The 25,463-nt window shown below is 34.7% G+C and overlaps 1 protein-coding gene across 1 annotated transcript in view; it reads right to left on the bottom strand.

Moving 5' to 3' along the window:
• Positions 1-22,053, bottom strand: part of LOC126738054 (gamma-aminobutyric acid receptor alpha-like) — a 332,395-nt gene extending 310,342 nt beyond the window's left edge. The window contains exon 1 of the mRNA XM_050443226.1: positions 21,937-22,053. The gene's annotated coding sequence lies outside the window, so the exon portion shown is untranslated. The remainder of the gene's footprint in view (positions 1-21,936) is intronic.
• Positions 22,054-25,463: the final 3,410 nt, after the last annotated feature.

The following is a 25,463-nucleotide window of genomic DNA, read 5'->3' as shown; positions in this document are numbered from 1 at the left end:
TGATATCCAGACATTTTCATATTTTAACTGTTTAAACAAACATTTGCTTGATATTCACCATATAACTGTCAAAGAATCAATTTTAAATTTTAGGAATTTTGAAGAATTCACATCTTGGAGGGCACAAGATAATAGGGAAGTAGATTATGCTTGTCAGACCCGAAACAAGTTTAAGAATGGGGAAGAACATATATTTTACAGTTGCAACAGGAGTGATATCAGAGGTTGTACAAAGTCTTAGTTATCATTATCAAACATACATAAGTATGTTTTGTTGTGTTTACTTTTAGGATTTAATCGTGCGTGCAAAGTGAGAAGTCTGGGGGAAGCATTCGCATTTAAGGAACATGTCAACAAGACCAAACTCAAATAGCTATCAGCATAAAATTGTAATAGAAGCCCATAGCAAAGCCGAAAAAATGAATGGTAAGGTAGAATTTTTAGAATTTGGAAAATTTAAAGTACAAAGTGTTTCAACATATCAACCACTAAAGTATAATGTATAGTCTGGCAAGTGGATCTGAAACAGCGGCAGGAATGTGGGCCAAAATATTCGACGTTGCCACGTTTAACCTCAAAACGTAATTGTGCGGGACTTACTTTCTAATAATATTCAATATAAGATTTTTTACAATAACAAGATATAGAGGGTAAAATGTTAAGAATTATAATCCAAATAGTTATTCCATTTTGGCTTTAATACGCAATTGTTTTACCATTAAATATGATACAATTAAATGTTGGGTAGTGGTCCTATAGTTATTAATTTTTTGTTTAATTTTTATAGTTAAAAATAAAAAAGTTATAGCCTGTGACGTTGATTGTGGGACACCCTGTATACTAAAAAAAAAGAACTTATTTCTAAAACCATAAAACATACAAATAAATAATTAATTAGGAAAATTTATATTAATAAATTTTAAAATTATTTTCCTTAAATCGAATTTAAATATACCAGACGCCACTGTCCATTTTATGAATGAAGTCGGCCATGTTCTCTCCACTACTGCATTCCCCTTACCTCAGGCCGAAGTGTTTCAGATTCGTCTGCCACACTGTATAGTGGTAGTGGACAATTTAAAATAATATTATACTTTCAAATAACTATTGACAATTATTATATTACTAAGGTGCATATTAGAATTATGACACAGAGGTATGTAAAAATGCGAACTTTAAAATGTTCACCATATATTGTTAAAAAATTTAATTGCCATTTATTTTTATTTTCTAACTTCTTTATTTATCCACTCGTCCACCTATTAACCAATTAATTTATCAGCTCTACATACCAATTCAATTTCGTATCACCCCATTTTTAATATTTAACTAACAATAATAATTAAATAATTCATACATTGCGCTTACACGTACCGCTATACCAAATCATTTACAAATTTCGTCATCAAAAGAGATAATTTGCTATAAAAACCAAATTTGGCAAGTATTTATAAAATATTTTTAAAATAATAATTGATCACGCGCTGTAAATATTAAAAAAAATCAATAATCCATTTATTAATAATAGCTAAAATATCCTTATTAAATGTTTTTAATGCATATTGCACTTTTCTTCATCTAAAATATATACGCATCATAAAAACCTAATTAAATATAAATATGAATAGAAAAACTCTACATACATTGAAAATTTCCTATTTTGAATTTGGCGGTTCGCATACCACGTCCTCGCGGATGCCGAAGCGCTCTCATTGGCTAGGCATATTTGTATTTTAACGTACGCTGAAGTTACGACTTCCCCTCGACGCGGTGCGATCACTCCCCACCACTGATACTTCTATTTATTTAATAAATGGGAGCGTAGTCGGCCGCCATATTAGACTTCCAACTTTTAAAATTTTCCGACAGATGACGCAAGTAACATGTTATTGTAGGGAACTGCGTTTCCATCACATGTCTATCTCTGTCCTCGGTTATATCTGTCTCTTTTTATTCAGGTTAATGAATGTGCGAGGTACGCAACCCACCATTATTCGTGTTTGAGAGCTCTCTTGAGCTTGAACTCTTAAAGTAACTTGAGCGTGTGGCAAGAGGCTAAATGTCTAAATTAATTTATTAAGTTGCGAGAAATATAATAAGTTGTTGTGAGTTATGTGTGGTAGTTTCCATTGAAAGGATTAATCCCAACATCCAGCGCGTCTTAAACTGGCGATCACATTATTAGATTAGACGTAGTAGGCCGTCGACAAGAACCCAGATGCCTACATTTGGTGACCCCGACGTGATTTGCTAAAAATGACGCGATGTTTAGTTCCTTTGGGTAACTGCTAACATATTATGGACATTTATCACAACCGCCGTTGGAATTTATGGTCTGGTATGAACAAATTATCCTAGTTTGGTTTTTGATTGCACGAGGTAGCCGCATGACGTATTTCCGGTCCGCCATTTTTGAATTTCCATGGTGACGTTGACATTTGATGACGTTGACAGCTGGAGAAGGAATCTGCTGTACCGGCTACATCGGTAAAACAGGAATCTACCGTCCGCCATATTATGCATATCGTGTATGCAACCCGTAATACACGCATGCATTGGTGGTAGTATAACCACAAAGTGTTCACCATAAAATGACTAATTCCACCATTTTGATATTTTTTCATATATAACTCGAATTTGAAAGCCCTGCTGCTGCATTTGCTGCTTTTAACTATCATTAAGGATGTTGACCTGGTAATGTGCTGTTTTGGACCTGAACTAGGATTACCGCTGCCCTGCTGACTGGTGTACTGGATCTCCTGGAAGCATTGAACTATCTTTGATGCTGAGATGATAGACCTTTGATGTCCCGCCCACATTCCTGCAGTTCTTCTGTGACAGCCTTCGCTGGATTTTATAGAGGTTTTCTTTAAAACTTATTTTTAAAACGGTTTAAAACTTAGGTATTTTTAAAATTTTGTGTATATTTTAGAATTATTTGTTTACAATGGCCGATGATGAAGCTTTGGCTACTGCTCTAGCGCAAATTGCTCGTTTGCAGGCGCAAGTAGATCAGCTCACGGTTGAGGCTGATCAGCCTGCGGTTGAAGCAGCTCCTGCTGCAATGCCGGGCATAAATTTTAATGGTAATGGTGAGGCTGTTGGTGCTAATGGTGTGAACGTGCAGTCATCATTCCGCTTGGACCATTATAGAGTTCCCAAATTACCTCCATTCTCGCAAGTGGACCCTGCCCTTTGGTTTATTCAGGCTGAAGTGTCCATGAGAAATGCCCGTATTCTTATTGAATCCACCAAAGCTGACACTGTTCTTGCAGCATTAGATGTGGAAGTCTTAGGTTGTGTTAGGGACATTATAATCATGAATCCGCCACCTGTAAATATCTATGAGCAAATTAAAGCCCGTGTTATTGCAACTTACGCTGAGTCGGATGAGATGAAGCTGCGTAAACTGTTGAAGGGGCAAGTAGGAATTGATGGCAAGCCGTCGTTGATGCTAAGCCGTCTTAGAGGTCTTAGCAACGGCACGGTCGATGACAATATTATTAGATCAATTTTTCTTGAACAGCTCCCTCGAGAGCACCGTGCAATTCTCGTTTCAGCAGGTGTCTCAGACCTTAATCGTCTAGCTGAGGCTGCTGACCGCATTGCCGAATGTGCATCTACTAGTTCAGAGCCTTATATTGCTTCTGCCTCTAAGCCATCAGCTACCTCAGTCCCTGCAGTTTCAGAAATGAAGCAACTTATGGATAGTATTGCCGCTCTCAACAAGAAAGTATTACACCTTGAAAAAGAGCTTAAGAAAACACGTTCACGCTCGTCTTCGAATTCTCGTAGAGCGTCAAACTCTAGAGAAGATTCTTCTTCTCTCTGCCGCGCTCATACTCAATACCCAGATAATCCAACCTCTTGTCGGAAGTGGTGTTCTAAGTATGACGATTGGGTCAATAAACCAAAAAACTAAGTGAACCTTCCCGGTTGGAGATGGTCGGAGAAGGTGTTCGAATTTCTAATCGTCTCCACGTTCGTGATCGTACTAGTGGTCAGTTATTTCTGATTGACACTGGTGCTGACATTTCACTACTTCCTACCATTCCTAAAATTAAGGGAAATCCCTCGGGAATACAACTTTTTGCTGCGAATGACACTCGAATCGACACTTTTGGAGAATCTTTTAGGGAATTTGATTTTGGTCTAAGACGTCCTATCCGCTGGAATTTTGTTATAGCTGCAGTCCCTTATCCCATTATTGGTGCGGATTTACTTTCGCATTATGGTTTGACGGTGGATGTTAAGAAGAAATGTATTATTGATACTAGAACTTCCGTCCATTTAAAAGCAATCGACAGACCAGCTGCCTACCAGTCTATTAATAAGCTCAGTTCCGACTTTAGTTTTTGCGAGGTCCTTGCCGAATTTCCGCAATTGACAGGCGCTTCTCCTTTGAGCCCTCCTGTTTGCAGTGATGTATTTCATCATATCATTATCTCTGGTCCTCCTGTATCTGAACGTGTTCGTCGTCTCCCTCCTGCAAAACTTAAGGCCGCCAAAGACGAATTCCAAGCTTTAGTCGAGGCAGGTATTTGCCGCCCTTCTTCTAGTCCTTGGGCAAGTCCTATTCATTTAGTGCCTAAAAAAGATGGTTCTTGGCGGGTTTGCGGAGATTATCGACGCTTGAATGCAGTAACTCTACCTGATAAATATCCTACGCCGCACCTGCACGATTGCACAGTCAATTTGCACGGTAAGACTATTTTTTCTTCCTTAGATCTGCATAGAGCCTACAATCAGATCCCTATGGCCCCAGAAGACGTTGAAAAAACTGCATTAATTACGCCATTTGGTCTATTTGAATTTCGTTATATGACTTTTGGTCTTAGAAACGCAAGCCAATCTTTTCAGCGTTATATTAATCGTGCGTTGAGCGATCTGGATTTTGTCTTTATCTATATCGATGATATCTTAGTCGCCTCTTCTTCACTAGAACAACATATTGATAATTTACGAACAGTTTTCCAGAGACTACAGAAATTTCACCTTCGTTTGAATATTAGCAAATGCGTTCTTGGCGTTCCAGAACTTGAGTTTTTAGGGTATATGGTTAGTGCTGAAGGCCTACGTCCAACTCCTGATAGAGTGACTGCCATTTTAGAAGCCCCTAAACCTAAAACTATAGCTGACCTTCGTCGATTTCTTGGAATGGTGAATTTTTACCGCCGCAATATTCCTTATGCTGCGAAAACTCAAGCTCCTTTGAACTCTTTATTTGTCAATTCAACTAAAAATGACAAACGTGAGATTGCATGGTCTGACGAGCTTATTGAGGCGTTTGATAAAACCAAACATGATTTTTCTAACGCAACAATGCTTGTTCATCCCCGTGCTGAGGCAAATCTCCGCGTGGTGTCTGACGCTTCTGATTTTGCTATGGGAGCAGTGGTAGAGCAGGAGAATCAGGGTGTTTGGGAACCGTTAGCATTTTTTTCACGCAAATTTTCTCCCGCTCAACTCCGTTACAGTGCTTATGACCGTGAACTTACTGCTATTTTTGAAGCTATTAAATATTTTCGTTATTTGCTAGAAGGTTGCGATTTTAAAATCCTCACCGATCATAAACCTCTCATATATGCATTTAAGCAACGCTCTGATAAAGCTTCTCCGCGACAGTTACGACAATTATCATTTATTGCCCAGTTTACTACCCATATTGAGCATATTGCAGGCTCTCAAAATTTGGTGGCCGACACCTTGTCTCGTATTAAACCTGTACAGTTGCCTCCTGATTTTAATGTGAAAGAACTCGCGGAATTACAAGACGGTGATGATGAATTAAAATCGATTTTTACTTCGTTGGATCATCCATTAAAGCTAAAAAAGCTTCAGTGGGGTCCAGACTTGGTTAGTGTGTATTGCGAATTATCAGGTGAGACTATTCGTCCTTTTATTCCTGTCAGCCTTCGCCAAAAAGTTTTTCATCAAATTCATGATCCAGCTCACCCTAGTAGTAGAATTACTGATCGGATGGTTCGGCAACGGTATGTTTGGCCTAACATGCATCGTGACATTGCAACATGGTGCAAGAACTGTTTAGAATGTCAACAATCCAAAATTAGCCGTCATGTGAAACTTGTTCCTGAACATTTTTCTGCTCCTGATGGACGATTTGATCAAGTTCACATTGATATAGTTGGTCCTCTTCCATTGTCTGAAGGATTCTCTTACTGCCTGACAATGATAGACCGATTTTCTCGCTGGCCTGAAGCAATTCCTATTAAGGATACGTCTGCCCAAACTATTGCTAGAACTTTTTATGATACTTGGATTTCGCGTTATGGTACTCCTAGATTGCTTACCTCGGATCAAGGAACTCAATTCGAATCACGCATTTTCTCGGCCCTACTCTCTTTAATTGGTTGTCAGCGTATTCGTACTACCCCTTATCACCCTAAATCGAATGGAATGATTGAGCGTTTTCACCGCGTACTAAAGGCCGCTATCATGTGCCATACTGAATCCAAACAATGGACTCGTTATTTATCCACCATTTTGTTGGGAATTCGTTCCCATGTTAGAGCAGATACTGAAGCTTCACCGGCAGAATTTTTGCTTGGCTCTACTCTACGTCTTCCTGGAGAATTCTTTCTTCCGGACGACGTTACTCCAGATCCAAACATTTTTATCGAAGAATTTAGACAATATATGCGTGAAATTCGACCTGTGCCTGTTGCACATAAATATAAAAAGCGAATTTTTTACTTTAAAGATTTGTATAACTGTACTCATGTATTTTTTCGAAACATAGCTAAGAAGTCTCTCGAAAGGCCTTATACTGGACCGCATAAAGTTTTAAACCGCGCCTCTGATCGTGTTTTTGATATTGACATCAATGGTAAATCGAAAAGTATCTCGGTTGACTTATTAAAACCAGCGTTTTTTATTGCTGATGAACTCAACGGCCCAGTGGAACCTTCCGAAAGCACTTCTAATCAGGATGGTACTGTAAAACCACCTCTTCTTAGAACTTACGCTCGTAAGAAAGTCACTTTTGCACCCAGTGTAAAATAATTATATTTTGTTTTTTTTAGTTGATAACTATATAATCAATGTTTATTTTAAGGCGATTTTATTTTAAGACCTAAGTATATTACATCTCATCTAACACTTAAGTTTTAAGCTTTTATAAACCTTTGTAAATCTATTTTATTTTCTTTAATGTCGTTGTCACTGGGGAGGGAGTGTGTAGGGAACTGCGTTTCCATCACATGTCTATCTCTGTCCTCGGTTATATCTGTCTCTTTTTATTCAGGTTAATGAATGTGCGAGGTACGCAACCCACCATTATTCGTGTTTGAGAGCTCTCTTGAGCTTGAACTCTTAAAGTAACTTGAGCGTGTGGCAAGAGGCTAAATGTCTAAATTAATTTATTAAGTTGCGAGAAATATAATAAGTTGTTGTGAGTTATGTGTGGTAGTTTCCATTGAAAGGATTAATCCCAACATCCAGCGCGTCTTAAACTGGCGATCACATTATTAGATTAGACGTAGTAGGCCGTCGACAAGAACCCAGATGCCTACATTATTTATAAATCATTAGTTTCGTAAAAGTCCACCGTTGGCTGTAGCGCTACTGTAAGCTGCGGGAAGAGGGGAGGCGGCGGCGGGTGACCAGACGGAAATAAAATTCTGGGAATTATATTTATTTCATTATTTGCCTTTATTTTTGGTTTGTACAGAACCGTGTTGTTTTGAAGGATATAAATAGACTATAAGCTGTTTGAAAAATTTAAATATTTTTGTTTTTGTATAAGTAGTCAATAAGCAAAATATTTGAATATTGATTTGTTGAACCCAAAAATTATGAAAGGTTTATGTATAAAATTATGAAATGTTCTATATAGGGTGGAATCAGGACAGATATTGAATTGGACAGAATTGCGAATGCTTTCTAAAATTAGGAATATTTTGGTGTTTTCCATTCATAAAAGGAGCACATTTATTTGTCTTTGCTCATCTTATGTTAAGCTTATTTTTGGTGAAAGAAATCAGGAAATCAGTACAAAAGCAATAACAATTTTATTTATTAAAAGTAATATAGTTTTTACTATTTTTACTTAACACAATTGAGCTAAAAAAGTTTCTCTTTTTTATATCCTTTTTTCATTCGCTTTTTTCTGATATTATTTAAAGCCGTATGTTGCCAAGTGTCCTCCTTTCGGGAGGACAGTCCTCCTTTCTTGCTGTGAGCTCTCCTTTCTCCTTTTCTACCCAAATGTCCTCCTTTTGAACTGCTTTTACACTAAATCCTGCTTTTAATTTTTAAGTCAATTTAGCGGCTATTTAGCGACTATCTTTATTTTACTATATTTATCGCTATTATTTTCTTTTATTTAAGAGTTTCTTACGCTAACATTTCATATAGCAGTCGATAGATGTCTCGCCCTTCGCCCGTATAGTTGTTTTATTTTTGTAGCGTAGGTACCGTACGGCGGACGGCGGTATTTTGTAACCAATAACCATAGACGTATAAACAAGGATATGTCCTTGGTTATACGTATATGTTTGTAACAGACAGCGCCGGCGGCGGCAGTGTAGGTCCGGCTGATTTTTTTGGTGATTTTAGATTTTAGTGTTGTCTTGTCTCTGTTTTAATAATATCTATCAGCAGTGTGGCCAGATTGAGCGATTTATCGCAATTTGGGCTACTACAGGCCCTATATATTGAATTATGGATCAATCATTAACTTCGACTCCAAAAAGTAAGAAAGTGAAGCGTTCCAGCTATTTCAATGACGCCTGGCTTAAAGAGTTTTTCTGGGTGAAAAAATATCCTTTTAATATAGAAGAAAATAAAAAAACAACTCAGGCATATTGTGTAATATGTAGATCGCATTTTAGTGTAGAATATAAGGGATATACAGCTCTTTCTAACCACGAAAAAACTGCCAGTCATCGTTCAATGAGTGAAGCTGCTTCAACGAGCAAATCAATAACAAATTTTTATGTTAAATCAAACACTGATGAGGAATTAACAGTCATTGCTGTAGAAGTTGCCAATATTTATCATTGTGTGAAACATAGCATGTCATACAATTCATTGGACTGCGGTTTAAAACTAGACTCAGAAACGTTTTCAGATTCTAAAATAGCAAAAAAAATATCTTGTGGAAGAACAAAAGCTACTGCTATAGTTCAAAATGTTTTAGCACCTTTTATTTTGGAAAATATTGTTTCTAATTTAAAGTCACAAGATATTTTTTTTGCTATACAGACCGACGCATCAAATAAAAAAAATAGAAAGTTTTTTCCAATTTGTATACAATATTTTGATAAAAGCGGTATTCAAAACGTAGTTCTAGATTTTGTTGAGAATAATGATGAAAGTAGCGAGAGTATGTTTAAAATGCTAGAAACCTCATTAAAAAAACTACACTTAGATTTTACCCATATTACAGCCTTTAACGCGGATAATACAAATTCCAACTATGGAAAACACAATTCTTTATACAAATTAATATGTGACAAAAATAAAAATGTTTTTAAAGCTAACTGTCATGCTCATTTAATCCATAACAGTTTAAAAAAATCTTTGGGAAATTTAAATCTAGATGTGGAGAATATAATTCTAAAAATTTATGCTCACTTTTCCAACTCGGCAAAAAGAAGAGATAAATTCAGTGAATTTTGCGATTTTACTAATACAGAATTTAAAGAAATTTTACGTCATGTAACAACCCGATGGCTATCAATGGCACCGGCTATTGATAGAGTTGTGTTGTTATGGGATGCTCTAAAATCTTATTTTCTATCGGCAGAAGATTTACCAAAGGTAGTTAAATCAGCCTTGTTAATCTCTACTGATAATGAAATTCCAGACAAGGTTTTAATATATTTAAACTTTTTATCCCACATTCTAAAATTTTTTCAAGGCACGGTATTAAAACTAGAATCAAATGACACAACAGTTTTAAACATCTTTCAAATAATAGAGACATTTTTAACTAAATTATCTGATAGGGTCAATAAGAAATTTTTTGGATTTAAGGTTATGGAGCTTTTGAAAAAAATACCTGAAAGCGAAAAGAAAAGTATTGAGGCAGATTTTGCTTCATTTCTAGAGATTGCCATAAAATATTGTAAAGATAGATGTGAACTGGACCAAAATTCAACTTCACATTTATTAAGCAAAATATCACTAAGTGAAAAATGCTTTAATTATGATGACATTATTAATGTTATTACGCGGTTGCGTTTGCAGGACATAATAGGATTAGACTGTGATAAATTATTTGACGAGTGCCAGGTATTTGAAAAAGTTTTTGATAGGCTGAAAACAGTAGATCCTAATTTTATAAATTGTGATACGGTAGCCAAATATGTAAGCATTTTTAATGCAATCGAAATTCCCAATATTATTAATATTTTTAGAGTGATATCATATATTTTAAGAATGGCAGCTAGTTCCGCTTTTCCCGAAATGGTTTTTTCTGTTATGAACACGAAGTGGCGAGATGAAAGAAACAAAGCTTCAAAAGAGCTAATTAAAAGCGAAATTATAATTTTTTTTAATCAGCCCGAAAAGTGTGTTGATTTTTACAAAAAAATAAAATCAAATAATTCTTTATTATCTGCCGCAAAATCTGAGCAAAAATATAAATTTTTGTTTCCCTAAGAGCTGATAATTATTATTGTATGTCGTTTTATCAGTATCTGTTTAATTTCTGTCAAGTTTTTCTTAAGTTTCGTTTTTTATTTGTATTGCCACAATAGGCACTTCTTTTAGACTGATTCGTTTTGCGTTATTAGACTAAGTTTGCATATAATATTTTCCTTTTTTTTTGTGTTGTTAATTTTTATTATTTGTTCGTTAGAATTTATTTATTTTCGTTACAAAATTTATTTACGTTATGTTTGCAAAATGTTAAAGTTTTTTAAAATATTTGCAATTAATTATAAGAAATATAATTTATGTTTGCATGAAATTATACATTTATTAAATTTTATTACATCATGCTTCCCGCCCTACGAAAACCTCTCGTTCTTCCATGCAGGCATGATTACCCCCTCCCCCCCTCTTTCCAGAAAAGTCCTCCTTTGGCTTGTGGAAAACTTGGCAACCCTAGTAGAACAAAATAATTAAACACACAATAAATTACACACCTATTCATCGGGATTATTTGTTTCCGACTTATCAGCATAAAATAACACAACCTTGCTATAGTTTTATTTGAATGGCTGTTATTTTATTGGAGTCGCTGCGATAATTTTACTACAAAATGTTTTTGAAGAAAATATTTGTATAGTGCTGTGATTTTAAGACTCAAAAGTTAGAGGTTCAGTTAGGTCATATCAAAGTTGCGTCATTTGATGCTTATCAAAATAAAATTTAAAGGTTTTAATTTAATTTTCGAATATTTACGGAAAAATTCATAATTTTTTTAAATACTTTACTTTTACTTTCTACAGGTTTAAAAAAAAAAATTAAATACTACGCTTTTTAAAAGAAAGTGACACTTTTTCATGGTCGCTTTTTTTAACCTACAAGATAATCGTGCTTAGCATCACAGGTACCTTTCCTATATAATTTAATTTGAGATCGCTTCAACAGTTAAACAAAAAAAATTCTCGAATATTACAAATAAGCACCTAATAATAAACTAGTAAATTTATCGTGTTGTAAAAAATATACCATATCCTATAAAAAGCAATGCGGTCTTTTTGCAAGCCATTGCTTTTTTTGTAAATGTACCTATGACATGGTCTGCATGCAATTAAACAATGTTATAATTTGTCATATAGCTTTGGCCATTGGCTATTTATCTTTTCCAATTAAATTGTCTTAATTTATTTTTAAAATAAAGCACAAAAGACTTCTGTGATTAAAAAAATTAACGAGTTTTAATATCTTTTCAAGAAGCAATAAATCGTTTAATAAAGAGAAATCGTTTTTTCATTATTCTTTTTTCCTTTTTTTTAAATTAATGCATACAATTAAAAAAAACATGCGTTAAAAGTGAATTCAATTACCTTTAAAATAAGGTATCACTGTCACAATTGAAGATTTTAGAAAATAATTCTGAAAAAAAAATGATTTTCCGACTTATATATACAGGGTTACTGGTAATTCGATACATTCCTTTGGAGATGTGATAGGGGAGGAGGTAAGAAGTAAATTGAACCCTCATATGTATTATGCAAAAGTTGATAGTTTTCGACATATTTAATTTTTTCTGTTTTTCTTCAAAACGTAGACCTTAGTGGTTTAAAAGGCAGTTTCCAGAAAATCCGCTGTATATTTTTTTAACTTTTTAGGCAAAATACATGCTCAACACAATAGTGTTACGTTTGTAATGGCAAAAGTCCCGCAAATAGTTGTAACCATAGGTAAATTCTCGATGCAAAGTGTAATTTTTTTTTCTTAAATAAAATACTACACTTTCTAGTGGATATTTTTTGGAAAAAAATTATGCTACATTCTTCAAAATTTCCTTAAAACTTCCTTATTACCTAAGCTAGCTCACAGGATACAAATGCTTAAAAGTTAGGTGACATGGTTTTGTATTTTTATTATAAATGGTAAAGTAACGCATTTATCAGTATTTACCTTCACAAATCTTGTTCAAAATGAGAGCCTCTATTGCGAATACAGGCTCGGCAGTGCCTTCTCATTTCAGTCTTTGTTGTTCTAGTTGTTATGGTATTCCTGATCTGCTGGGCAGCGTTGGTTATTCTTTGGATAAGATCTTCCCGGGTAATTATTGGGGTTGCATAAACCAGTGCTTTCATTTGACCCCATATGCTATAATCAAGCGGGGTTAAGTCGGGGCTTCGTGCTGGCCAAGCTATTGGACCTGACCAATCCAACGATTCGGGAAACGTTCATCCAGGAACTGCCGAACTGACCGCCGAAAATGAGCTGGACAGCCGTCATGTTGAAATATCATTCGTCCTCTAACGGCGAGAGGAATATCGTCAAAAAGATCTTGTAGGTCATGTCGTAAAAAATTTTCATAAATATCCCCGTTTAAATGGTCTGGGAAAAAATGTGGTCCTATTACATCCCGGCCAATAAGTCCCATCCACACATTTACAGAAAACTTTCTTTGAAAACTGGTTTCTCTTGTTAAACGGGGATTTTCTTCGGCCCAAAAATGAAGGTTATGAAAATTTGTAATGCCCTCATGACTAAACTTTGACTCGTCCGTCCACAAAATGTCGGTTAAAAAAGTTCTATTGTCTGCATCAGAATTTATAATAAATCTGCAGAATTCTACCCTTCTTCCAATCCTTGGACAGGCGTATAATGGTAAGGATGGCTTCCCATTTGCCGAATCGTGGACCAAACTTTCCATTGCGATGATCCTGTTTGCTGCGCTACGGCATTAGTAGATGTGGTTGGATCGTCTTCAAAATGTCTTAATATTTCCTCCTCATCTTCTGCTCGATATACGCGAGGAGCGCCAGCGTCACCTCTTCTTGGTTTTACGGATCCAGTTTCAGCGATAGCTCGGTAGGTCGAAGCGAAAACACGGACATTTGGAATGCGGCGGTTCGGAAAGCGACGTTGGTATTCTCGGCGAGACTCCGCAGCATTACCATTGCAAAACCCATAAACAAACATAATATCTGCATATTCAGCGTTAGTAAACGTGGCCATAGCGCAGAAACCAATAGAATACCTTCTTTGAAAAACACGAAAAAAATAAACTCGAAACTCGTAATTTAACTACTTTCCACAACAATTATTGCTGTCAGACTATCTACACATCAAATTTTTAACAATAAAATTAAAAAAACAAATTGTTGCTATAGTACTTAAATACCATAGAAGTAAATACCACTTGGCATTTTTCAAGTGCGTTCTTACTATTAATAATAAAAATACAAAATTCTGTTAAAATTTTTGGTAGCATTTATAGCCTATGAGTTAGCTTACATAATAAGAAAGTTTTACGTAAATTTTGAAGAATGTAGCATAATTTTTTTTTTAAATATCCACCAGAAAGTGTAGTATTTTATTTAAGAAAAAAAAATTGTTTGCACTAGTACACTATGCATCGAGAATTTACCTATGGTTACAACTATTTGCGGGACTTTTGCCATTACAAACGTAACACTATTGTGTTGAGCATGTATTTCGCCTAAAAAGTTAAAAAAATATATAGCGGATTTTCTGGAAACTGCCTTTTAAACTATTACTTCGTTACTTCGTTTTTCAACATTTAATAAAGAACTGTGGCGTTTTTGACTCCGTGATGCCGTTAAAAGGTTTTAATCCGGGTCAGTGCTTTTATTATTAAAAGGTAAGGTTACAACTGTCCTGTTTCTTGGCTAGTAATTTATACTATCTATTTTATTATTAAAAGGTGTTAAAACTAAGCCCGTAACTGAGGTAAATAAACTAAGATTTCCCGACATTAGTGGTTTCTTTGACCTACGAACCCCCGGGACTAAAAATCCCATTACAACTTGGCTGCCCAACTGGGACAAAGAATCCACGTCTATGGGTAATCCACGACCTCCAGTAGTTCATTCACCGAGGAACTTAAGATCTCGAAGACCATCAAACATGGATGGATCTAGGAATTTTTAATCGAAGAGAGGAATACGACAGGACCATTACCGACAGTCGCTTCGGGGGCGAGTCCAGAAGACGCATCTACAGGAGCAGGCCAAATAAACACCTCTACGAGAGCGAGTGCGGAAACGGGCACAATCCGTAGAAATAATGGACAAACAGCCGCAGCCAGAGGGTTGCCGCCATACCCGGAACCCCCAGGAACACCGATTATAGTGTCTGCTACAGGTAACCCCTCTGCAAACTATTATCAGGGATTTAACTGCCAACCATTTTTATCAACGATGGGTCCAGCTACTAATCAATGTAATTTTATTCACCAACCACCATTACAAAATATCCATAACATATTAAATTCAGATATTTTTAGTAGTGTAGGAAATTTTGATAATAACGGTAGCATTCATCCTATTGATTTTGTAAACCAAATTGAATTTGTATGTAGAGCGTAACAGGTACTATTTACCCAAATTAGTTTTTTACTAGTTAAGAAATTTATAGGAAAGACAAAGTCTTGGGCTGAGTCTTTTCTTACAACATTTATTGATTTTTATAGTTTTAAGACAGCTTTTGTTAATTTTTTTTGGAATGAGACAAGACAGTTGGACGTGACCTTTCAAATAAAAGCTGCGCGTTATGAGGGTGGTTCATATTCCGAGCATTTTACTAAGTATATAGCAATGGCAAAACACTTACAACCGGCTTTTTCCGAGATTTCACTGATTTGCATTATAGCCAGGCATTTTCCACCTCATATTTCGTCCCTTTTAGTGGGCATAAATAATTTTTCTGATGCATTAGCAAGGCTACAACAGGCCAATTGTTTTAGCTCAAATTATAATAATAGTAATAATACTTATGGTTCAGTTGGTTGAAACTGTCGCTACTCATATCAATCAAATACGCCTCAAAGGAGTGAAAAGTCGAAAAGACCACCATTTCTAAGTGGTAATTTTAATAAACATGGGCCAAAACAAAATGTCCGGACCGCGACCATAGGTCTCCACCAAGATATTTTGGAAGAGACGCAAGAAAACTAGAAAGATCTCTGTCTTTCCGCCCGGAGGCAGAGCAGATAAAATTAAAAGGGGCCATCAATTGTAATTATAATAATGATAATCCCATTGATGAATTGCTGTATGAATGTGATTTTGAACACTCAGTTTTAGACACACGTTCTCCAGTGATTTCTCTTTTTTCAGCGCTTATTGATACGGGATCAGAATGTTCGTGTTTATCTGGAAAAGTTTACGAACAACTCGGAAATCTGCAAAATCAAATACCATCCTTTTCAGTAACGGGTGTAAAGATTACTGGGGCTTTTAAAAGTAATGAAAAGCGGGTAACTCAGCAATTACTTGTGGAATTTTTAGTTTTGGATAAGTACATGTTTATTCATGAATTTTTACTAATTTCAAATTTATTATATCCTATTATTTTGGGTGCAGATTTTTTACGTATAGTAAACGCTAAAATAAACTTAAAAGATAATTTAATTTCGGTGTATATTGATAAACAAGAGATTAACATTCCAGAGAAAAACGTTCAACACGAGTATGAAGTGCCAAGAGAATTGTTAAATATTCGACCGGTCGCTGTACGCAAAAATAGTTTTAAAGATAACAATGTTGTTATTAGTGAAAGAAACATTTCTTTTAATACCGAGTTCATAGATTCTTTGAATTATCTTTTCGACACACAAAAGCTTAGCCTGAAAAATATTTTAAATAAATTTAAACACCTATTTTCGGATATCCCCGGTAGAACAAACTTTTATATACACGAAATAAAATTATTTGATGAAACCCCGTTTAAAATTACCCGATGTAAAACAGTACCCGATACCAATGGCGCATCGCGAAGCGGTGTTTCGTGAAATCGATAAAATGGTAAGCTGGGGTATTATTGAGAGGGCCGCTACCGCTTACGTGAGTCCGCTGCTGTGTACAGTAAAATCTGACGGGAATGTCCGAGTATGCTTGGATGCTCGCCATTTGAATACACGTATGGTGAAGGATCATGAAATGCCGCGTCCTATAGATGAAATTTTAAAATTGTTTTCTGGCTCGAAATTTAAAACTTGTTTGGATTTATCGGCGGGTTATTGGCAAATTCCTTTATCTGAAAATAGTAAAAAATATACTGGGTTTTTAGTAGGAAATAAAACTTACGTGTTTAATGTCTTACCTTTTGGTATTTGTACTGCCGTAGGGTCATTTTCAAGAGCGATTTGAAAAGTAATAGGGGATTCATGCGCGGAATTTTGTGTAAATTACTTAGATGACCTTCTTGTTTTTTCGAGGACTTTTGAGGAACATATGGAACATTTGAGCGAAATTTTTGAAAGATTAGCGAACGCCGGGTGTACACTTAAGTTTAAGAAATGTTCTTTTGTACCGAAATGTTTATCGTTTTTGGGATATACGTTACTGGGATATACTGGGATAACCACCGAAGGAATAAAGCAAGATAAATCGCGAGTTGAGGCAATCGAATTTTTTCCGCGACCAAATAATAAAAAGGAGGTACAGTATTTTTTGGGACTCTGTAATTTCGATAGAGCGTTTTGCGCTCAATTTTCTACACTGGCAGAACCACTTACGCAGTTATTACGTAAGTCCTCTAAGTGGAACTGGAAAGAAGAGCAAGAAATTTCCTTTTTAAAATTAAAACAAAAGTTAACCAACGATGTGCTCTTCTATCATCCCCACGGAGGTTTTGAATATTGCGTTCAGACTGATGCCAGTGACGTAGGATTAGGGGCACAGCTTTTCCAAAATAACGAGGGCAAAAGAAAGGTTATTGCTTATGCAAGTCGTCTTTTGCTAGACAGAGAAAAAAATTACAGTTCTTGTGAGAAAGAGGTATTAGCTATCGTTTGGGCAGTACATAAGTAGAGGATATTCCTTTTGGGAAGGCATTTCCAGGTTTTCACAGATAACAAAGCATTAGTATACATCCAGTCTTGTCGGCTGCTCACTCCACGAATTTCTCGATGGGCTCTTGCTCTGCAAGAGTTTGATTATACGATTCATTATGTTAAGGGCTCTGAAAATGTAATTGCAGATACTTTGTCTCGATACCCTCATTCCAGATTATCGACTCCATCAAGCAAGCGATTTAGACTGATGTCCTCCCTCCGTTGTTCTAGGGAATTTAGGAGTCAACTGAGAAATTTGAGTAAACTTCAATTGAGTGATCCTGTTTTCGGTGAGATTATTAGATCCATGGGGATCTGTTGTTCATCCGTAAAGCTTTTGATGATCCGTACGTTTTGTGCATACCATCAGTTTTACAGGAGGCTTTTATCCAGCATTATCATGAAACTCTGGGGCATTTTGGTGTGTATGACACTTGGACATTGCTACGGCGGGATGTATGGTGGAAAAATATGTATAAAGGAATTAAAAGCGTTGTGAAGAAATGTGACATCTGTCAAAGAACAAAAGTTTCTATTCTGGCAAGGCCTCCTTTACAACCAATCATCGCTAATAAAGTTAATGAGTTAATTTCTCTTGATCTTTATGGGCCGCTACCGAGGTCTCGAGGAGGTGTAACTTATGTTTGCGTAATCGTAATCGTCGACGTTTTTTCTAAATTTATTACATTGTATCCTCTTAGAAAGGCCACTACTAGAACTATCCTAAATCGCTTGCTGCTCGAATATTTTCCTAAGCATGGGGTAGGTCAACAAATTTTGACTGATCATGGTACTCAATTTACCGCCAAATCTTGGAAGGATACTCTTCTACCCTTAGGGGTAACTGCGGTGTTCTGTTCCGTTCGCCATCCTCAAGCCAATCCTGTCGAGAGGTACATGAGAGAATTGTCTCGTCTTCTACGTACTTATTGCAATGAAAATCATCGCCGGTGGGCGTACGAGCTGCCAAAGTTTTCCGAATTCTTGAATTCGGTTATCCATGAATCCACCGGGTTTTCCCCTCGAGAACTACATTTAGGCTTACCGCCTTTATCCCTATTAAGAGAAACAGTTAGTTTCCCTGACCTTCCGCCAGATTGCTCTGAGCGAAAGTTGGTGTTAGCCCGTGAAATGTTACAAAGTCGAGCGGAAAAAAGAAAAATGTCTTATCCATCGCGTCCTTCACCGAAATATAATGTAGGCGATTTAGTATTGCTTAAAGCAAATCCGGTATCCATAGCATTGGCTGCTGAAACGAAAAAAATTATGTTGTTGTTTGAGGGACCTTACAGAGTAAAAGCTCAGATTAGGCCTTTCACTTACATTTTAGAAAATCCAAGTACGGGAAAAGAGCGGGGGCAATTTTATACCAGTCATTTAAAGATATATAATGCCTAACCACTTAATTTCATAGGTGATTACGCCGGGGGCGGTTGTAGCGGAACGACCTCTACTTTGCTATAGTTTGTTCTATTAGAATATCGGGCGTCTTAAATATTTTCTTTATTTGTGGAAATGTATGACATTCTTTAAACCCTACATTTCTGCTCGGAGTATTCGAGTATTCTTATGATTATTACTTCGTTTGTCACCATTTAATAAAGAAGTGTGGCGTCTTTGACTCCGTGGTTCCGTTAAAAGATTTTAATCCGGGTCAGTGCTTTTATTAATAAAGGGTTAGGTTACAACTGTCCTGTTTCTTGGCTAGTAATTTATACTATCTATTTTATTATTAAAAGGTGGTAAAACTAAGCCCGTAACTGAGGTGAATAAACTAAGATTCACTATATAAAGTTAACAAAAAATAAAAAAAATAAACATAAGAAAAACAATTTTAATTTCTTTGGGACTAAAAGGATGTTGGATTCAAAATAAACCCAGAAAAGATTGAGAATTGAAAAAATATATATTTATTTATTATATGTATATATAATTTTTTTATATAAAAACCTTACTTATTTTTCTGCTATTAATCCAGATACTTTGATCCTTGCACCAGTTTCTCACAAATAACAAATTTCGAAATTTGCTAAATAAACAAGTGTTAATCCATATTTTCCATGAAAATTCACAATTAGTGTTGCAACCCACAATTTTTGCCCAATTGGATAGGTTTTATAACAAAATAACATTCACATTTTAGTTTGTAAATTTAAAAGTTTAGAAATTGCAATTGGATAAGATCCAATTAAACAAAACAAAGCAAACTAACCTGACTTTGTTCGGATTTGCATGTGGCGCCATCCTTTAAAAACTGCTTGAACGTTTTAAATACAGTTTTATTCGAAAAAATCAATAAAGCAAGGAAATCGGAAAAAAGTTTTATTTACAAGAATTTTTCGTCAGATTTGCCTGAAATTCGGCACACAGATTCTCGCATATATTCCGCACAGACTCACTATTTTGTTTTGTGATATTCGATCTGGTTATCTTAAAATTTAATAAACTGTAAATAAAATACCATCGGTAAAACCGGCAACGACGTGAAAACCCCGACCAAGATGCAAGCCAGCCTGAACAGCTGACGAGGGAAACGAATAATAGCAAATCACAAAATGTAAATTATAACGGATCGCCAAACAAAATAGTCAATCTGAGCGGCATCGAATAAGAAACACTTTGACAAATTTTCAACTCATTCTGATGTGAGGTTTTTTTTTTAAGTACTTTTCTAAGATGCTAAAAGTGACCAATCATGAGAGCAGATTAGACGTCGGAAAAGCGGCAAATGAGCAGGACTGCGTCACCAAACGTCGCCTTATTAAATTGTCTATGACCGGTGCTTAGCTAGCCAGACCTGTATAGATGATACCGATCGGTTCGGTAGTGATGTTAATGAGGAGGCCAACGAGTTTAGTTTTGTCTGTTGTTATTTCTGGTTTACTATATAAGATGGCACTTATAAGATGGCATTTTGGCGATCATTTCAAATATATAATATAGAGACATGTAAATAGACGATACCATATAACCAACGAGTTTGGACATAAAGACTTACATGTTCAGTCTCAAAGAATTATTTAAAATTTTTTTAAATATCTACATATAATAATATTATATGAGATCCGTCTTAGTAACTTTCATAATTTAAATAAGATGCTTAATATATTATTACTTATTTCTATAGAAAATAATATTCTGAGAACAGTGCTGCATTTACATTTTATGTTTTCTAATCATACAAAAAATATGTTTTCTTTAAAATTTAAATTTAAAAATAGGGTGCTATAAATGCTTGAAAAGCTTTAATTTTTAATCAAGTAGTCACTGACAAATAATTTTCATTCTATTTTCTTTCTTTAATTTTTTAAAGACTTATTTAAAATTTCCAAACTAGTATTTTTGGCATTAATTTTTTTTTTTTTAATAGATTTTTTTTATAATTGGTTAAATTAAGCTACTAAGTTATTTTAAGAAGAAAAAAGTCAATAATAAAATTCAATGAAACTATTTTTCCGTAATTACTTTAATAAAAGTTAAAGCTTTTAACGGAATCATGGCAGATTATTTTAAGATAAAAAATATATAAATATAAAATAAAAATTCTCAGAATATTAATTTCTATCGAATTACGTAGTAATATAATTTTTTTTTTATTTAAAATAAGGAAGTGATTCTTTCAGTTAAGCCGGAACTAATTAAAAATAACTGTATGTCAAAAGATGTTCTCATATTCGTTCTTATATTCGGTCATATTCGATGTATAAAATTTCTTTTGTTTATCTTAAATAGTAAAAGAGTTATAAAGTGTTTTCTTTTTCCATTGTTACCCGGTGTAGTACATATTTTTTGTTGTGTGTTCATATTAATTAATCTATATTAAAATATAACCAAATTAACTTTTTCAAAAATATTCCAATATAAATACCAAAAAACTGAAGATCTTTATATATTTTTGAATATAAAATTATCTATTCAAAGATTATTAGTTAAGAATGGAAATTCTTATATTATAATATTAGGAATAGATAAATTATTGATTTAAAACATATTTAATTAACTAATATAATACTTTGCAGACAAATTGTCTTGTTTTTAGTAGCTTTCCTAAATTCTGTAGCTATAAAATCACAAATGCACAAAAGGAATCTAAGAACTCATGACTATGAATAAAAAGTTTAAATTTCTATTCAAAATAAAAACTTATCTTAAATTTAAATCTTAAATAAAAAATTTAAACCACACAAGTACTTACATACTTTTAAACAAATCAATAATAATGTTTATTTGATAAATAACAACATATTTAACTAATAATATAACTAAAATATTATTTGATATATAGCAGAATTAAAATAACATAAATTTAAACATTAGTTGCACTAATGTTTAAAAGTAGGTTTGCTTTAATATAATTTAATTGTAGCAATATTTAAATGATATTAGGATTGTCCTATTTTAGCTTACGGGCTTTAAATGTTTTTTTAATTTCGGTAATTATTTTAAGTAAAGAACGTATTACAAAATTTAAAACATTTACTTACATATTTAAATTTTATATAATTATTATGCCACGTGCTCCAAACGCTCCGAAACAACAGTAAAACATTCAACCCGCTTTTTATCAAGAAACCGTAAAAACATTTCAGAAGGGAATTCAAAACGCAACTGGATGGATCTCAGCGTGATGGAAGGCCGAAGGCGTCAAAGAAGAATTCAGTTGCGGTGGCAAGTAAATGTATTTGCGCAAAGTAGATGGGACTTTCAGTAAAAATCGAGGCCGTTTGCAATCATGCTAATCAAAAGAATGACGCTGGGACTAATATTCGCGAAAAAAATTTTTTTATTGGAATTTTAGTGTATCGAACATATAAAATTTACATGAATAAAAAACAAGAAATATTACAAAGGAAGCATTTTGAATTTCGCACGTGTTACAGGCTAAACCTTTTGTATCTCTTATCAATTTAGTTGATGACGAGAGCCACCACTTGGCTGTTATATATCTAATGAAATATCTATTCACGGCTATTACTTTCTCAACAAAAATTTGTTATTAGGTGGGGTTCGAAAAACTTAAATACTTCTAAAACTTAAGACCAAAATACTGACAACAACGCTTCCTTTTGCTGATCAGCGGCCGCCTCCGGTCATCTGATTGGACATAATTATTATTTAGTCTTTAGTAAGTAAATCAGTCCAAGGTATGTAGGTTAGTAAGTTATTTTAGATTATCAATGCCACAGCAAATATATTTATAAATTATGTTATTTTTACCACATAAACCCAGCACGTAGATGCTGAGTAGTTAAGATTGTTTGTTAAGGGATATTGTAGAGGTGATATTAATTAGTTGTAATTTTGACATCAATAAAGCAAGTAAACACCACTCTCACGCCTTCGATTTACGATGACTTAAACCGAACCTTTCCCCAACACCACGATCATATCTCATAACCATCACACATCGCGATCTTGCCAGTTAAGTAAATGTATACAGATCGTGTTTTCATTCGTTACTTATAGGAAACTGCATAGCTGCTAATGCGGGTTTAACAGACATGACAGTGTGTAAAACCCGCATAGAATTGTAATCTTAAAATGTTTAATATGCTGCGTTTTACATAATGAAAATTAAAGCGTTATTCTAATAAAAAATAAAATATCAACTCTGATAAAAATATAATAAAAAATCAGAAATAAAACTCTAATAAACAAACTTAACAACATATCATTTTTTAAATAAAAGGCTCAAATAAACCGCCTTCTTTCGCTAAACAAAAACTTAACCTATCGTAAAAGCTATTTCGCACCTCCAAAAGAATTTCAGGTAAAATGGAATTGGCACCTTCAAGAATTTTATTTCGCAACTCCTCTAAATTTGTTGGCCTACTAAATTCATGCTTGTAAATGGTCTGCTTAAGGTAAACCCACAGATAAAAGTCATTTGGAGACAAACCTGGAGATCTAGGAGGCCAAGTCAGCGTAATATCACCAGTCCCACTAATAAGGCGGTTAGGAAAAATATTTGTTAAAAATTCTTTTACCCTAGCCACGTTATGAGCAGGACAGCCATCTTGCTGAAAATAAACCGATCCCAGGTCTACATCAGGTAGGATTTGAATGGCAGGAAGAACTTTGTTTTGTAGCAACTCAAGGTACTTTTGGGCGTTTAAAGTGCCATCAATAAAAAATGGCTCTATAACATTGTCGCACAAAATACCTGCCCAAACATTCAATTTCTGAGGATACTAGGTGCGAAACTGACAATTTCTGTGCTCGTTTTCCTGAGACCAATAACGAACAATATAAGGATTGTGTTTGCCATGTAATGGAAAAGAAGATTCATCAGAAAAAAAAAATTAAAAATATTCGTTTTCATTTGCCTTTTCCATCATGGTTTCACAAAATTCCATTCTTCGCCACTGGTCTTCAGAAAATATTTCCTGAGTTTTTGAATACTTGAAACATTTATACCCATATTTTTTCCAGATACGAGCAACAGTTTTATTACTCATTCCCAGTTCCTCTGCAACACTTCTAGTGGACTGTGTCGAATCAAGTTCTAGGGTACTGCATACCATTTCTTCCCGCCGTTCTATATCCTGGACCACTTCAACAGGTGGTTTTTGACGTTTTGTGTGGCATTTTTTACAATCTTGAAGACAAAAAGATGTCTTAAAATTTGTAACCATATTTAAAACCGTTTTTGCACAAGGAATCGGTCTATTCTCAAATGTCACCAATCTCTACATTGTACTGCCGAATTGCCTCCATAAAACCATTTAATTAGTTGAACTCTTTCGGAAGGGGTATAAACAGCCATAGTGAAAAAAACATAAAAAACAAACAAAAATAACGCTCAAAAATTATTAATGCAACGTGCAGTAACACAGCAAAGTGAGGTCTGCTGACTACTCCTGGTTCAAAAAATAAAAACGAAAAATTCCGCGGCCTGCAAGCCGCAACCAAACGTTGTTGCCATTATTTTGGGTAATACGTAGCTCACGATAACACGATCTCTATATTCTAGTAAATGTATATAAATTAAACTTAGCTAAGAGGCTAAATGAACTGTGTAAAAATGTGTAAGTACTAGACTGCTAAGGAAAAATGGGTACCGAATATTCTAAAGAAAAAGTGATTATAAGCCAAGCGGGTAACAGCAGAGGCCTAACCAACAACCCTAGTGTTACAAAATCCGAGTCATGATCAGTTATAGATCTAGATAGATATTTGGGCGTTCTGATATTGGCGATTTTTGTAATATTCATTTTCTGCTTGAACAAAATAATCAAATATTTAAAGCAGAAAATCCGAAGAGAAATAGCTCTAAGCTAGGAGCATGTGTAAGTGCCCTTTAGAACGAAATTAGACCGATTCCGAAAAGCGGTAACACCATGCGAACTTCAACTGGTTGTGTCCATACCGAAGCCATCATCGTGGTAACGGATTAGTGAGGCAAAAGCCGCTAATACGCACCGAGAGAAAGATGCATGGAGACTCGGGAGCTAAGATATCTTCTGAACGAGCTTAAGGTTTTTTATAGGAATTTGAATAAGGAACCGGCACATAGGCGTTATAATGTTACATATAATAGGGGTAACTTAGACAAAGTTAAAAATTTTAAAATAGAATGTATAAACATAAAAGATCAATTTAATAGGGTAAATCATAAAGTAGAGATAATTTCTGAGGCTAAACAATGTATTGGAAGTATTGATTCATATTTTTCCGCCATTGATAAAATATTACAAAGTAGATTCGAAAAGGCTCTGACTGAACTAACAGAAAACGCAGAAGGTGGTTCAGATAACTTAAATTCATACTTAGAGGAAGCTAATTCTGATTGTCTAGGAAGAGTCATAGGGAAAAAATTTGAATTGAGAACTGCTGCCAGTAATAATAAGATCTTAAGACCAGTAATAATAAGATAATAAAGATCTTTTGTCAGTAATGGATGGCACAGAAAATATATTGAAAATGTTAATTAATGGCATTGAGTTATACGACTCACTGCTAGAGGCTGACGCTAAAAAATATTTAACTATATTCTTAAAATTAGATTAAC

The sequence above is a fragment of the Anthonomus grandis genome, chromosome 6 (assembly GCF_022605725.1).
Source record: "Anthonomus grandis grandis chromosome 6, icAntGran1.3, whole genome shotgun sequence".
In the NCBI taxonomy this organism is placed as follows: domain Eukaryota; kingdom Metazoa; phylum Arthropoda; class Insecta; order Coleoptera; family Curculionidae; genus Anthonomus; species Anthonomus grandis.
This window is presented reverse-complemented; position numbering and strand designations above follow the sequence as displayed.